This window comes from Lepidochelys kempii, chromosome 10 (assembly GCF_965140285.1).
Source record: "Lepidochelys kempii isolate rLepKem1 chromosome 10, rLepKem1.hap1, whole genome shotgun sequence".
NCBI classification, from domain to species: Eukaryota; Metazoa; Chordata; order Testudines; family Cheloniidae; genus Lepidochelys; species Lepidochelys kempii.
The window spans coordinates 54,217,602-54,230,166 of record NC_136389.1 but is presented as its reverse complement, the minus strand read 5'-3'; the positions used below and the strand labels follow the sequence as shown (position 1 = coordinate 54,230,166).

Genomic DNA, 12,565 nt, shown 5'->3' with positions numbered 1-12,565 from the left:
CCCAAAAGAGAAAAACTTTCAGCAGAAAAACTTTTGAAAAAAATATTTTTGAAATTCTTCACGAAATATATTTGCCATTTTTCATTCAGCTATAACCAGAGCCATAATGCAACAGCTGCTTTTATGTTTTTGTGAAACAAAAGAATGTTCATCCCAGGGCTAAATGAGCTACTGAGTTTTCATATTAAACATTCTTACTTGCTGTTGAATGGGCAGTAATCAGGATGTAATTTTTTTTCTAATTTGAAAAAAAAAAAAAAGGGCAATAGCTATGGCACAGTAACTAAATAAGCTGCCTTATCACCTCTACTGCAGTAGGAGCTGCCATCCAGTTAGCTAAGAATTAAACCCCTACATGTACCTTTTACCTTAGGAGTTATACCACAAATAAAGGGCCTGATTCTGCTTCCATTTAAGTCAACAGGAGTCCATTTGCCACTGACAGTAATGGAAACAGAATGGGGCTCAAAAATCAGTTTAAAAATGCATTTGAGCTTTAATTTGATGAGTTCAGCAGTTGATTTCTGTAAATGCCCAACTCTCAGTTAATGCATAATCAGATGGCTATGCACACAGGACTGGTTTAGATTGTGAGACTGCACGGTATTATCCAAGGTAATCTTTGCAACACATTATATTCTTTAAAATATCAATATTGAAGAAAACAAAAGAAAAGCATTTAGATATTCTCTTTAGAGGCTCAATATAAGTAGCCTGTTGATCTCTGGTATGGTCTCAGAGACTCAAGACAAAGAGCAAAAGCTAATTTGCTGTGACCTCCAAAGGACTTGCTTCCCTGAAAACGTTGACAGGGCCAGCAATTTGCTACTGCAGCAACTCCTGCCTCACATTCTATGAGTGCAGAAGGCCTGACTGGCAGCAAGATCCACTGTGGTTCCACTTCATTTCAGAGGAGGTCGTTACCAAAAGCCCAGGTAAGAGATCTCCTTGTTCTGTGGAGTACAATTTTTGGGAATTCTCAGCACCACCGTGCTAAGGGGAGTTCCAAGTGCAGATGTCTGTACAATTCATGACTACAGTACAACAACATTCCCATTGCTTCCCTGTCATCTCCCCCTCCACACACACACACACACACACACACAGAGTACAGGTTGTAGGCAAGAGTTACTGAAGCTCAGAGGATCAGCTCTACTGCCCAGCGAATGATTCTGTTGCACAACCCTATGAACCTTCCCAGCCCACATAGTCAGGCTGTGCACTGTCTCCCTTTAGTCAGGTCTAGAGAAGAGTTGCCTGAATAAGGGATGGAGGATTTGACCCATTGCTATCTAAAGGGGACTTTGCAATAAAATATTGAGAGTCAAAATCACCAGTGGAATTAAGTTCAGGCTGAATGAAATCCCTGACTGAATCCCATAGCCACCCCAACAAATACAGAGGGATGGATTCTAATCTGAAATACAATTGTGTGTACTTTGAAAAATCCACCTGTAACAGAGTTTGGAAGCATTAACTCCCAGATGCCATGCACCTAGGGTGACCATACATCCCATTTTGATCAGGACAGATAGTGCCCTTTTTAAGTCCTGCCCTGGACGTCCTGACTTTTTTTTTCGGGGGGAAGCGGGGCAAAAGTGGGCATTTGTGATCATCAGTTGGCAAGAGCAAAAGGAACAAATGCCCAGTTTTGAAAAAAAAAAAATGGGATGTCCTCTCCTGGGGGCGGGGGGGCGATAGGAATGTGCAGGGGGGCAAATGGCAACTCTAGTTGTGGAGCGGCATGGGGCTCAGGTGAGCTGTAATGCCAGGTGACTCAGGCCAGCCCCTCACACTGGGGGGGGGGAGGGCAGGAAGAAGGGGTAGGCTCAGGTGAGCAGCAATACCAAGCGGTGTCCTGTTTTTACTTTGGGAAGTATCATCACCCTATACCCCCACTCAGAATTCGGCCATTACAGCCCAACTCTGCTCATTTCATAGGGGTCAGTTCCAACAAGTCTGGGGACATTGGTGCCCAAATCATTTACTCCTCTGTCACAGGATGCACTACTGAAGATGTTGAATCAGCAGGAAACAAAAGAAAGGTGGAAGTTTGTAGCAAACCTATGTCTACAGATTGGGGGAATGGGGGGGCACCACTACTTAAGAGCTTTAAAAGTGTAAAAAGTAGCCAATTTACTGTTATGGTTACACTTAAGTCAATTAAAATGTTTTATTAGCAAGGATCTGGATCTCTTACCTTCATTAACATTTAACAGTATATGGGAGAAAAAAGGTAAATAAAATATTATCTGGCTTTTTAAAGGTCATTCCAGACTCAGCATTATAAAAAGCTAGCAGGGAACACAGAATATGGCCCTTTGTGTGGGTACAACACCACTAGGCAGTGCAAAATATTAGTAGGAGAAAGACAGCAAATGAATATTCAGTGGCAGGTGAGTCTAAACTGCTACCGTTTAAAATATGCTTTACTGTGGCCACCCTTTTTTTTTTTTTTTTTTTTAAATCTGAGTTGGGATAAGATCCCTCCCCCCTGCAGTTAAATCTTACATTATAAATCATTCTGGCCATACAGCACTTTAACTGATGCTCCTGTTCTCAGCACCTGCTTTTAAACAACCCTAGGCTAATTTCATCAGTTTGGATTACTGCATACCTAATAGTCTGCATGCCTTTACCAAAGGAATATTTAGGCTCTTTCTGGAATCTGTGCCCTAGCTAGGCTAGAGGGTGCTTCAGGGGCAACCTCCCACTTATAATTAGAAAGCTATTTTTGGTTGCTGCATAAAACCTACTAGTACCACTAAAGTTAAGGGCTTGTCAGCATTTCTATTTATAAAAATAAAAACATTAAAGGATAGCAATAAAAATAATTCTGAGATGAATTTTACAAGGATTTTTATGAGACATTTTTATTTTTAAGTGATTTTATTTCAAAAAGTGGCCATAAAACTAAAGATGGAAGACTACAAAGTGGTTTTAATTTAGAATTCACCATGGCCTAAAGAAATATAGAATATTTCATATTAATGTAGACTAAAATATTAAGTTTATATTTAAAATACTGCTTTCCTTTACCCCTTTAAAATAATGCTTTCCTAGCTTCTAAGATTAAAGGGATAATTAAAAAATAAAATGTGAACCACAGAATTACCATAGCAAAATTACATATAATAAACCAGTCACCTCATACATATAAAAGTACTCAATACATCATCCTCTACATTGTAAACCTATGTATAAAAGCACAGAGTAAATCAGTTCTTCATCAAACTCAAAGCTTCATATACCATACATTGCAAAACTACATGATCAAAGTGCACTGAAAACCAACTTCAAGTAGAGGGGAAAGTGATAGCTTGGGAACCTTACAGGTATAAAATATGATCGAGATAAGCATTCACAGAGTAGGCTCAGCCAATCAGGGATCCTGCTGAAATAATGTGACCCAAATCATGTGATGTACTCTAGAGAACTGCTTGAAACTAAAACACAAAATACACAAATACACAAACTAAACTAACCATTGTAAACTAATACACAAAATTGTGTCCTGAAATGTCCATGGTCATTCAGATCGAGTAACTAGTTTTCTTCCCATATTTAAATTAAATTTTCACTGCTACAAACCCTTTAACAGGAATTGCCACATTTTCATGGAAGCTCAAACCCAGAAAATTTGAAGAGTTTTCAAATTTGCAATGGGTATTTCATGTAGCTCTTCCCCTCTCTATGCAAGCTTTATAATATATCTGCATATTGCTTGAATGTATATAACCATCTTTAAAAATAATTAAAATAATAAGAAAGGGCTTTCAGTATTTTTCCATTTGTTTCTTTCTAGTCATTTTAATAGAAGCTGGTATTTATGGTACAGATATATAAGCTAATGCACAAGCAAAGTGAACGATATACATTTTCATTGACTAGTAAAGCACTGTAGTGGCATCAATAGAAGTGATGACATTAGAAACAGTGGCTTTATTTTAAAGATGCTGGTATTCTAACAGTGGCTTATGTTATCAAGCACTCTGTAAAATAAAGCTACTATTTCGCAGTTCATCATTTTCAACAACGAAACAGAAGTACAATGGGATGAATATTTCTGTACTGGCTAGCTAGATGTCTTGGCCAGGTGAGTTGTTACAAAGGGCAAGACTATGAGTTCTGTGCTCTCTTTGGTCTGTTGCTACAGGTTCTATGAAAGGCTCCACTCCTGTAAACTAAGAGGGATCAATGCAGGTGCTACTGTCCACCCATGTGGATTTGCTTTCCAGAACAGGGACAGAGTCAGTAAATAAGTACCATAAAAGCTAACACTCTCCAACACATTTTTAATGAGAAATCTGGCGTTTTCTATGGGCTTAAGTTTTGAAGGGGAGGGCAGGTACTGTGATCCAATAATCCATTAGGCAAATTTCTAATGTAGTGGTTCTTTGCATACAACAATTTTATCATGCTTGAAATCAGTGCTAAGTTTTCAGTTTTTCAAAATTGTTTGGTTATGTTTCTGTTAAGTAAATAATTGCATGCATTGTTCAAGTCCATTGAACTCTCCAGTCTTGCAAGGCAAATGCTTCTTTCTCACACAGATTCAGTCAAATAAATTAACTATAAATAAATACGGTTAATCAGCAGCATTTACACAGTGGCTAAAAAGTACAGCTATGTAAATATGAAAACCAAGAGAAGGGAAAAAATAGGTATTTCCATATAGATCTAGGAACTGTACATCTGGGATGAAATTCTGGCCTCAGTGATCCTCATAGGGCTAGGATTTCACCTCCAGTGTAGGGTTTGAAGAAAGAGAAAGTATTCTATGTCTTTAGAAATTAGGAGGTGTTACTCAGAGAAACCCCCCCACCCCCCAGTGCTACATACCAATTAGCAGCTACAGAACAAGCTCTCCCATTTTATCCATTTCTTAAAATCTATTGACAGCTACAATGTTTTTGGATTTTTTTTTAAGGTTTTTTTTCAAGCCCAAACAATCTGATGAATTCATGAAATGTTTCAGTCGGCACGGATCTATATTTTTTGGTTGGGAAAAAGTTTTGGCCAAAAAATGTTGACCAGCTCTACTCAGAACACCCATAGAGATGGAGAGGTGGGTAAATATTATCCACATTTTATAGATGGGGAGACAGAGGGAGAAAGGTGCAGTGACTCGCGGAAGCCCACAGAGTAAGCCAGTGGCAGAGCCAGGATTAAGATGGGGGAGATCAGTACACTCCCTTAACCCTCAGGAGTCAAACCTGAAGTCTTCCTGTCACTCTGAGCTGTTAGTGCTAGTCCATTAGTAGCGGTAATAAAAATAATCTGTACTGTTCCATACGTGTAGAGAGCAAAATACAGATACAATAGGATTTAAATCACCATTACTATATCTAGGCAAGAGGCTGAAGCAATCCATGTTTTCAGACTCATCTCCTGAACAGTGGCCAATGCCTCAGAAGATATGTCTGGGGTAATTAAATGAAAACTCCATCACAGCTCACAGGCTGTCAGTTGAAACATACAGGATTAATTCTCACTATGTTTCAAAGGACAGGGCATAGAATATGTAAGGAAATAGCAAAGCAGGGAAAGAGAATGCTGCATAAGTTTAAGAGCAGATGTTCTAGGCAGAACAAAAATTAATATGAAACACTGGTTTCTACATCAGACAACCTCATTTTGAATTTCATAATTACGTTACATTGCAGCTCATTAATTGCGGTGAAAAAAAGCCTCATGCAGGAGTTTCTGCCTGCTGAGACAGCATGACAGAGCAGTCGACTCTCATGAAAAATGGGCACCTGCAGAAGGAACCCATCAGCATGCATGATAACCGGTATCAAGTGCCAGGTCAGAGACAAACCACAAAGAATTTGCCTCAATGTAATTAGAAGGTTTTAACAGAGCAGGTAATGACCTGAACATCTCAGTAATGTCATTTCTTCCCCCTGAAGAACTAGTATAAAATGCAATAAGTAGGCAAAATTAAAAATTAATACTTTTTCAGCTAACATGATAGAGGGAGTAAAGATTTTATCTGGTTCAACATATTCAATGCACATGTGTATGTACCTGCACCTCACCACAGCAAGTACTCTGATGAACAAAAATGCAACTTTGAGGGCAAATGAGGCATGAAACATATTGGCCAATAAACAACACTCAGAAGAAAGTCATACTAAATGTTATTTACCCAACAATAGGCTAGAAAATTTTGGAGCCAAGCACAGTCTTACAACAGCTCTCTGAGATTGTGCCTTATCTCAGACATAACACATCCTTTGCAAGTGGGATCACAGGTAAAATTACTGTGGTTGCATCCTATCACTTGTGATCATAGTATATAAAACAGATCTTAAATCTGGGGGCAAGAATTTAATAGGAGGTTTAGGAAAGCTGTTAACATGGCCAAAATAAAATAGAAGTAATATAAAACAGAGTGCTGGACTTGGATCATTCTCAATGGCAATACCAGATTAGCAGAAGCAGATGATTTTTTTTAAAAAAATCTAATTATTGGTAGTGCCTAGAAGTCCTGGCCATGGCCCAGGACCCCAAAGAGCTTACACGCTCAGTACAAGACTAAGGACAACAGATAGATACAGACAGAGAGGGAGCACAAGGAAACTGCAGCTTGCTTCAATAGCAGTTCCATGCCCATCATAGCAGAAAATAGGGTCCTGTAATAGGAGAGCTCTTGGCTACTGGAAAAAACAACAATTATTTAGAGCAAAGTTTGGATATATTCTACTTTCACCTCCAAACAAATGCTGGCTGTTGCTGCTTTCACACCATTAACTTATCCTATGTTCTGACCAACCACGAGCCTCGAAATAGCTACCCGGAAGAAATAAACTGAGTCTGAGATGCATGTGCTGCAGCTGCAGGTGGGCTTTTAAGCCCATGGGCACCCCACAATGCTACATTTGATAAAGCTCCTCTTTGCTCAATGTGTGGAGGGCCTGTGGGCTTGGGTGTGTGTAAGATGGGGGGAGAGCCAGGATCAGGGTACAAGAAATGAATCTCACAGGTATTTTCCCTGTTCTGTATAGTGAAAAAGCCAGACAGAATTTGGCCCAATATGAAGTTTACATTGTTTAACAATGTTATTCTTCTAATAATATCATAAATAGAGAAAGAGAAATGCTGCCCTGGATTATGTCAGCTTCTTATGACAAGCTCCCCTCCACAGGGCAGGCTCTTAGCCAGTCAGTACAGCCCTAAAATTTGGGCAAGCCCTGGCTACAGATTTCAGTCCAACCCCACAGCTGTCTCCACCAGTGGAGCTCTCCTATAGTGTCTTCCCCCAGGATAATGCCAGAGACAGGGCAGCACTGAAAATATCATTGCAGACCCCTGGGGGTGAAGAAAAAAGTGAGTCATCCTATCAAGAATCAGAATCAATACCATATGACTGACTTGGCCAACTAGACAGCACAAATATCAAACTCTGGAAGCATCAATGACAGCAAATAGTTTGCAAGCAATCCATAGGCTGGAGTGTTAGCCTAGGACAGTCAAGTAATCTTGAGTATCCAGCAAATTAGTAAAAATTGAACCTCATTGGTTGATAAATGGCCAATAGAGAGAAGGGTTAAAATAGATGGATTCCTTATTCACTACAAAGAGTTCACCTAGCTCTATCCTCCACTGTACTGAATTGGTCCCCTAATCCTATCACATGCCACAAACCCACAGGACTGACAGACCTCAGGCCCTCCACAAATGGAGCTAAGAGGAGCTTTATCAGACAGACATTTTCCATGTTGCAGCATTTTTATATGCAGCTTGTGGAAGTGGGAAGAATAAATAGGGCACCAGACTGGGACTCAAGAGATTTGGATTCACTTCTGGCTCAGTCACAGACTTCCTGTGGGACCTTGAGCCAGTCATTTGCTCTACTCTATGTCTCATCTATAAAATGGGGTAGTACTTCTCCACCTCACTGAAGTGTTGTTAGGATAAAAATCTATTAATGATTGGATACCACAGCAATGAGGGCCTTATAGGGAGACAGCTCATTTCTCTATATTTCTCAGTTATTCAAAGTCTATAGATATTTGGTCTATTTACATTGCACCCATCACTACGGTATGTGAACACTTAGTTTTGTACCATATAGTAAAACTATGTGGTTTGCTTCACTACCTGTTATCTGTACATACATTATGTTGCCATAGAGAAGACACTGGCTCTCTCAGGTATTAGTAATGAACTTACTATCTTTGGAAACAAGGTCTCTTTATGACCCTGTATCTAGGCACCAGGAGGACTGACAGCTCTAAACTAACATCTTAGAGATAGGATAGTCAAGCCCTCTCTCCATGGCAGGCAGAACTAACAGAGGACTAGTCCTCTATGTTTAATATTCCAAAATACGCATATTTATATCTAACATAAGACAGGCTTTGGACCCAATTCAGTCCAGTTTCATAAATGAATTATGAGTGAAAATGGGAGTTGCACCAGGTTACACCACACCTTAATTTGGGCCCATGCCTGTTGTGCATTGGTAAACTCTTGAATACACGAAGAAATTTGGGTAGAACTATCTTAAAAGTATTATTTGAGTCACACCTATATTCACCAGCCAGCAGGGGTCCACTCAAATTTTGTCATAAAAGACAAACCTGCAGCTGGATATAGATTTTCTAGGTCTGTTTGAACAGCCAGGACCATCCTGAGACTTTGAGTTCAAACCATACATACTGAGGTAAAGACTCCAGGGTCAAGTTGCAGGATATTTTTCTGTTAGTGCCCTTTAGTCCTATTTTCCATTCTAAAAAATCCTCAGAAATGAAAATGTGACACCCCCACATGTGAACCCAAACAGAGGTGTGCAAACCTGAATCTTACCTAGGGGTTTGTGGTGAGAGCTAACCATTAGAAAACCAGCCTCATCTGAGCCCAAATCTTTTTGAACCTCAGGCGCTACAGAAGTTCAAGAAAAACAGTTCTGGCTTAGAGACATTTTCAAACCTGTTTCATGCTCAGCTTGGGAGGGTTTTCTACTTTAATTTGAGGGAACTCATTCTCAGGAGCTCAGGTGTTATAGGAACCAGTTCCTCACTCTCATGTGTTATGTCTTGAACAAGCTGGACAAAATAAAGTCTTCAAAAACACATGAAAGTCAAAGACTAAACCTGGAGTAAACCAAGGCTCACCAAACCAGGCAATAAGTGTCTGGCATGTACTGACATGGCTATTTTGCTTCAGTAGCTCGGTAGTTTCATTATTACTAACATTCATCATGCAAATAGCTAGACAGAATGTTAGGGCTCCTCTAATTTTCAACAAAAATATTGACAAACAGCAACACCAGGACCTGACATGACCTCAGTTTTACCTTCTGAATACCTGCAGCAATCAGCAAGATCAAACAGAGTAGCAGCAATTTCTTTCAAAATTAAACCTATAATTAGTGCACAGTAAAAGGTGAGGGAGAACAATTTTAGGTTAAAAACCTCAAACAGTTCGCTGACAATTTAACACAATTTAGCAGAGCCATATGGCTCCCTTGATGAACTCAGCTTTAAAGTGCTTTACGAGCATTCATTAAGCCTTCCAATATCCCTCTAAGTATGTTTTGTTACTGGGCCCACTTCATTGGTAGTTAAGCCCAAACCTGAGTCTAAGAAAGGTTAATTGAGTTGAAAAGAAACTTGGAGGCCTGATTCCCAAGTTTCTGCTCTAACTAGTAGACCACCCTGTTCCTCCCCACCCCCCAAAAAAGTGAGTTTTCATAATCTGACATAGTTTAATTATACTACACATTTTTCTTTATTCTATTATTTCTGTGTTTGTGTTTAAGAAGCAGTTATAAAGGACTGATGGTAAATAGACTATATATAATTGTCATTTTATTCCTATTTAAAGAAAAAAAATGATCACTTTAAACCTGAGGTGAGATAATCCCAGAGGCATCATACAGAATCACAGCTGATATCTTGACTAGGGAGGAATATTTCACTAAAAGGAATCATCAGAGCTTTGTACTTTTCCATCATATTACAGTTTTGTTTGCAAGACTGAAATCTACTTTTCTCTGATACCTACTGCACACCTTGCACGCAACACTAAGTCCAACTCATCTATCAGGTTTTGAAAGAGGACTTCAATGGAGCTTCACTTTTTTCACACCTTTATAATTCATCACCTCAGAACATCAATAACTCATTGTGAATATGGGATTTTCATTTATGAAATGAATAAATCCTCTGCCATTTGCCCTGGCACCCCAATCTTAATACAATGCAAGAAACACAATTTTCCTTTGTCCTGCTTATCTGGATTACATACATCCTCAGCAAGATTCCTAGGGAAGTTCACAAACTATCTCACTATTTTGGCTTGAAATATGACCAGTTATATTCATATATATCCAGGGACTCCACTGTACTAGAATGCTTTTCTCAGGGCTTTGAAGTGGTATTCAATGGAATTACTAAAGCATAATGGACCAGGTCCTCCTGTCATACTGGTGTAAATAAGGAGTAATTCTAGTACAGTCAGTGGAGGAAAAAAGCAGTGCAAGTGAAAGGAGAATCAGACCTGTGTGTTCTTGATATCCTTCTGTATGCTACATAATCAGACACTCTCTTGAACCTTCTCTTTACTACAATGGCTGTATGTAGAGAGTCCTCACAAAAACTTAGGTAAGTTTTTGTTGTTGTTGTTTTTAAATATGGTAAAAGTTTTTCTGAGGCTTGGCTATCACACACAATGGATGAAACATACACCATCAGATTCTGGTATTAATAGTTCCCTATTACTTATATCTGTGAAAAGATAATTGATTTAACATAGTGTGGCAAATTGCCAGTATGATTATGATGGGTCCCACGCTTCCTCTTCTTGGGAGGGTGGGTTTTCAGGGTGCAGTTTCCTGCCCCTGAACTAGGGTATTTACTGTCCCGGGCCCGCTCTCTACTCCGGGTACCAGCCCAGGGGCCCTAGGGATAGTGGTAAACCACTTGAACTAGTGCTTCTTTCCCCTGGGCTACTTCCCTCTCCTGCTCTTCAGCTTGTGGGGCTTCCTGCCCCCTCTCTCTCTGCACAAGCCAGGCGTCTCTTTACCTAGGGTCTTGGTCTTCTAGCCAGCCATGGCACTTCTCCAAACTCTCCTCTACTTCAACTCCTTCAAACTGCTCTCTGCTCCAATTCCTTACCCTAGCTGATTGAAGCAGGGGGGTTTTATCAGGTGACTAGCTTCAGGTGCTCTAATTGGCTTCAGGTGCTTTTAATTAATCTATAGAAACCTTTCTTCCCTCTACAGGGAATAAGGCTTCTCCTCATCCTGGGACTTGCATATCTCTCCTCTATTACTCTCCTGCTGCCTTCTGGTCATGCTGTATCACAATAGTTACAAAACATGGATCCAGATGGGACACCCCAAAATTCATAGACTGGGGCTTTGATTCTGCCCATTGTACTCATCAGTCAGTTGCAAAATTTTTATCTAGAATTGTTACACTTACATCTGTGGTTGTGTGTCAGGGTCCATTATACAGGTCAGTCAAGAAGGACAGATTTTCCCAGAGACCCTTACAGGAAAGGAGATGTAATTTTCTACTGATCTAATAATAACCAAGATCTGTTTCAGTTGTAGAAATGTAGTGTTGAAAATAGAATTCACTTCAACAGAACAGCCATGCTGTAGGACCCACGGTGAAGCACAAATAGGAAAGAGAACTTTTTACATCTGCAACATCCTATCACTGTTTCTACAAGGAGGTGAAGCATCAAGAGCTATATCGAGTTGAAGAGCTACTCTCCTGACTCAGCTAGACAGCTGGACCAATTGGGTCTCATTAGCCTTCAGAGATAAAAGGTTGGTAACCTCTTAGAGGAGAAAATCTAGAGGCAGAAGCAAAAGCTTCTGTTGATTCAAGAATTAACAAAACAATTTATTGGGTTTTTCAGCTTCATCTCCTATCTAAGCCAGGCTATATAGTATGTATCAGGTAGTTCTCTCTCTCACTTAGATTATGAGCTCCTAACAGAGTCCAGGCTACTTGAGGCAGGGACTGCATCTTCTTCTATATTTTGTACATCACTGACAACAACATGAGTGATCAGCAATTTAATAAGATAAAGGGTGTTTTGTTTAAGCAAAATGTGCTTGAGACAAAGACCACCACTAAAAAGAAGTGTGACAGCAAATGATTTGGCAACCCCATTCATAGCTCTTTTCAGGACCTTGTGAACCTTCCAGGAGGAAACAAGCATTTCAATATGTGCCTCATTAATGACTTTTGCATTTTGTTTACACTACCCTAGTCTAACCCCCTCTAATGATACAGAGTCCCATGATGCTCTAAAATAGTTTGTCTTTCTGCAGATAAAACAAAATTACCACTTCATCCCACATGCTGTACTATACAATTGCATAACCATTTGTTAGGTCCTGCCTTAAAGCAAATTTCAAATCTTTTCTATGATCTCTTTTCAGAAGTGTCAAAGTCCTAGCAATCTAACTTTTCCAATTTCTTTTAACAATGTATTCTGCCATCTATAGCAAACTCCACTATAACTATCCACAGGTTATAAGATCCTTTGCTCCTCAAATGTACTGCACCTGACCTGCTAATTATCTGTCAAAAGTATG

General features: G+C 39.6%; 1 long non-coding RNA gene across 1 annotated transcript in view; it reads left to right on the top strand.

The window, feature by feature from the left end:
* The first annotated feature begins 867 nt into the window (after positions 1-867).
* The window catches only part of LOC144930891 (uncharacterized), a 36,346-nt gene continuing 24,648 nt past the window's right edge, over positions 868-12,565 (top strand). The window contains exon 1 of the long non-coding RNA XR_013636366.1: positions 868-935. This is a non-coding gene — a long non-coding RNA (uncharacterized LOC144930891). The remainder of the gene's footprint in view (positions 936-12,565) is intronic.